Genomic DNA, 4,505 nt, shown 5'->3' on the forward strand with positions numbered 1-4,505 from the left:
CAATGGAGCTGCAACTGAACTGGGAAATGGAGAGGGACAGATCCATGGGTGGAGGAGACACAAAGACAGCAATGGGTGAATCAATGGATGGTTTAGTGGCCTTAATGGGGCAGCAGTTCTGACCAGGGAGAGCTGCTGTACATTAAATCATAGAGTGCTTTAGGTTGGAATAGACCCTAAAGATCATTTAGTTGTGCTCCTTCCTGTGGGCTGTCTGCTATCTGGTCAGATCAGGCTGCCAGGGTCCATCCGTGGCCTTGAGCACTTCCAAGGATGGGGCACACACACTTCTCTGGTCAGTCTGTGCCATGTCCTCATAACACATCCCATTGCTCTGGTAATGAAGCCATTGACTCCAGTTTCATGTAGAAGCCATATCCTGCTGCTGATCACATGGAGCAGCCTCCTATTCCTCCCCACATAGCCCAGTGCTTCTGCTCCTATGCTAAGCAGCCACTTCTGCCCCATCCCTGGAGATACCTATGGCACCCTGATTTAGTGGTTGGCAACCCTGCCCATGGCATGGGGCTTGGAGCTTTATAATCATTGAGGTCCCTTCCAATTCAAACCATTCTATGGTCCTGTGATTCTTACCTCCCCTTGCCAAAAGCTCCAGATCCCACACATCCCACTTGGCATCCCAAACTTGCCAAACTGGCAGGAGCCAAAGCAACTCTTTACTCTTTTTCCCCGTCCTGATTCAACTCTGGCCTGCGGCCAGTCTCTATCTTCATTTATTGTAATGAATTTGTGTCATTAATATGTTGGCTACGCGGAGCAATCGCAAAGTAGTACATTAGGACAAAAGCTATTGCTCTGGATGCCAGCGCTTTATTGCCGCTGCTGATTTACGGGCTGATAAGCAACGCCGTGCGTCCTTGAGATGGGAAAAGGACAGGTAGTGTGGCAGGGACCCGTATTGTGGCAGAGTGTGGGATTTCCCAGGCCTTGCACAGCTGGGGGTGGACTTGACGATTTCATCTTTTCTCTGGTAAACCTCTTCGCTTGAGTGTGAGCCCGGAGGAACGCGGCAGACAAAGCCAGTGTGAAAGTCCCAGGCGCTTGGAAAGGAGATTAAATGCCGTCACAATACTGTAGGTTTGGGAGCTTCTGTGTGAGCAGCTCATAATAGAGCCATGTCATCACTTTATTGCAAAGATACGATAAAGACAGGCATTATACGGTGTTAACATTTAACAGCCATAACTTAACTTTCAAAAGACTTCGCAGACCAAGTCACAGTGAATTGTTTCTTTCTCTGCGTTTAATCCCGGGCTCACATGCTATAGAGCAAGAGCATTTACAGCCAGCACTAAGCACAGACAGCCAGACCTGTCTGCCTGTCAGCTCCGCAAGTAATCCCCTGAAGAGTAACCATACATAGAGTGATTTAAAGGGAAAGCATGGAACAAGGGGAGCACAGACAACACAGAAACCACTGTCAGAAGGAGATGCCAAGCAGCCTTGTCCCAGAGCTGATCCCGTGCCCAGCAGTGCCAGTCTCCCCGCAGTGCTTATGGCTACAAGATATGACCCGAAGTTGCCAAGTTATAGGAGGAACTCAAGCACCCGGAGTTATAAAAGTGGGATGATGTGGGTGACGACCTCTTGAGTCAAAAAGCGGCTGCTGTGGAGCTGGGAGGAAAATCCCCATGGCTGGAAAAGGGGCAGAGCATCACAGCTGTGACCCCAAAGCTGGGGTCAGCACCCGCACAGGGACAACCCCCTGGGAAATGGAGCGGGCAGTGTAGGGCATGGTCACTCCTCCTCTTAATGAGACCTGTCAGCTTGCCTTGCATTTTTGCTAATTAATTACTCCACTTCAGAGCTGTGCTTCGAGTTGACACCCGCACCGCAGGAAGGGAAAGGATTGATTTCAACCCCTTCTCTGTTTGTTTGCTCTTGCAGTCCGGATCCACACAACAGGAAACGCTGGGTGAGTGCTCAGGGAAAATAGTCAGAAACGTTATCTGAGAGCCATATCAAAGAGGTTTGGGCCAGAAATGGACCCAGCTGCTGTGAAGCTATTAGCAGCATCCCAGGCTTCCTGTGTGCTGTGGGTTAGGGGGTGAGCACTGCCCATGTTTGCTTGCTGGAATAGTTACCAGTACTGCCATGAATAGACTCCTGAATAGACCTTCTGAAAATAGTTCAGAGTGGAAGCAGCAGGAAGGAGGGATTTTCTGGTCTGGAGTATTTTCACACTTTAAGGGCTACAGTGCAAGATCTTCCTTGAGTGGGTCTATTGCTGGCATGCTGGGAGCAAGCATGAACCAGCACATGCAAGGAGGGCATGAGCAGGGCTGTGCAGGCAGCCAGACCTCACTTGGGTCAGTGACACTGAGACAACAGAATTGGGATCATCACTAGGAAAGCTCAAAAAGCTCCAGTGGAGCAATGTATAAGGAAAAGCTGCAGGTGAATTCAAAGGGAACAGCCCACTCTAGCTTCTGGCCCATACCCATCTCCATGGGCACAGCTGAGGACTTGCAGGAATTGGGATGGGAAATGGGTGGAGGGTGATGGCCTGGGCTGGGGGCTGCTGATCTCCCCCAGGGCCTGTGCTTGAAGGCTCAGAGCAATTGATGAGGAGATTTATGCCTTGTTAATACTAGAATTGAGCAATCACTGTGATGAAATCCATGCTCTGCATTAATGAGGGGCAGAGGCAACGGGGCCGAGCTTTGCATCTCCCTGGGTGGATAAAAGGGATGATCTATGCCCAGATTCAATCTCTTCCTCTCAAAAAGGGGGACATGCAAGACATGGAATGGTAATGTCCATTCTCCCTCCATGCAAACATTACCGCAGCCCAGCCATGATGCTCCCATCACCAGTTTGACATCAGCTCTGCATACTGAAATATGGCTTTGCTGCAATAACTTCCTAACCAATGAGTTGTTATAAGGGCAAATTGGAGGAGAAACGTGCAGTGAACCATGTGCCCTGAGTTCTGCAGCAGTGTGGCCAGGAGGGAACCTGCAGTAAGCATCTGATCAAGGCAATGTTTTCCTCCAAAAATGAATGGAAACTGTGCAAATACCAATTGGATACTGCTGTCCTGTCAGCCACCAGGAAACAAAGCCCTCCAGCAGCTCTGCAAGGAGCCTGGCTGCAAAACATCAGCGCTTAACTCGTGCCCAGAGACCCGGCCGAGGTTAATCCATTGCCATTAAGGATTTATGACACAGCATTGCAGAGTGCCTGGGGAGCTGGGCACCAAAACCCACGTGCCCCATAGCTGCCCACCCCTCTGTGCAGGAGCAGGAAACATCCCATCAGTGGGGCCGTGTTCAGCTCTCTTTAACCTCCCGCCCTGCTCGCTGCCCTGTGCTGGAGGGGCAATTAAGCCATGTTCCCATGGGAGCTGTTGGAGAGGGAACTGGAGAGGCATTGGAAGCAGCAAGCATCCCCAGCCCCCCCCCATCCCCACCACCACTGTGTCATTAGTATAAATTGTGTTTGTGCAAGTTATATTTTACGGCAGGCGTGTCAATTAGTGTGTGAAATTTAATAACCCAATTGAGCTTCCCTTGCTCAAAGCTAAATTGAAATCTGTTGCCTGTTTGGGAAAGTGAAGGGGCTGTCATGGGTGGGAGGCCAAGCTGGTGGGTGGGTAGGGCAGCACAGGGGAGGTTTTCATGTTGATTAAAAATAGGGAGGGTTTTGTTAGCTGTGGTCAGGCATTCAGCAGCAGCTTTGCTTGGAGAGAGCAGCTGTTATTATTATTATTATTATTATTATTAGTAGTAGTAGTAGTAGTAGTAGTAGTAGTATGTAAGGTGGTAGCTTGTTGAAAGAGAAGGCACGGGAGGAAGAAAGGGAGTAATGTTAATATGCATACTTCTTGTTTCTAGTGGGGGACGAATTGTATCTCCCAGCAGCTGGAGCCTGCAGCCTCACTATGAGGAGGAGGAGGCACTGAACCCACCACATGGTAAGGCAATGGATGCAATGGGCATCTGCCTAAATCCCACCTGGCTACACACCTCAGAGCTGGAACATGCAAGATTTGGCTGATGGGACCAATAATCAGAGTACAATGTAATCAGACCCCTGGGATGTTTGAGGCAGACAGAAACTACTGGTTTCTTTCACAAAGCACAAAGCTGACGTCTGAGTCGGCATGTTTGATAACAAATGTGGTTTCTCAGAGCCCCTTTGTTATCAGGTTGTACTGCGGAGGAGCACACCAGGACACGACTGTGCTGACATCCAGATGAGCACAGAAGCGATAACAAAGCCCAGCAGGACAGTTTGTTCATTTCTCCCTCCAGCAAGGGCATTGCTGGTGGTCTTATCTCTTGTGAAGCACAAACCACAGCAGCCAGGAGCCTTGCAAAGTTTTTCTGGTCTTCCTGCTGGAAGCACCCTATGAATGAGGTGCCCATCTCCAGGGCATCGGGCCTGCAAGCATCCCAACCATCAGGCTGCGGGAAACTGCAGGAATGACAGCAAGGACATTGGGAAGGGAAGTTGGTGACACAGCATTTGGGACTGTAGAC

The sequence above is a fragment of the Coturnix japonica genome, chromosome 18 (genome assembly GCF_001577835.2).
Source record: "Coturnix japonica isolate 7356 chromosome 18, Coturnix japonica 2.1, whole genome shotgun sequence".
NCBI classification, from domain to species: domain Eukaryota; kingdom Metazoa; phylum Chordata; class Aves; order Galliformes; family Phasianidae; genus Coturnix; species Coturnix japonica.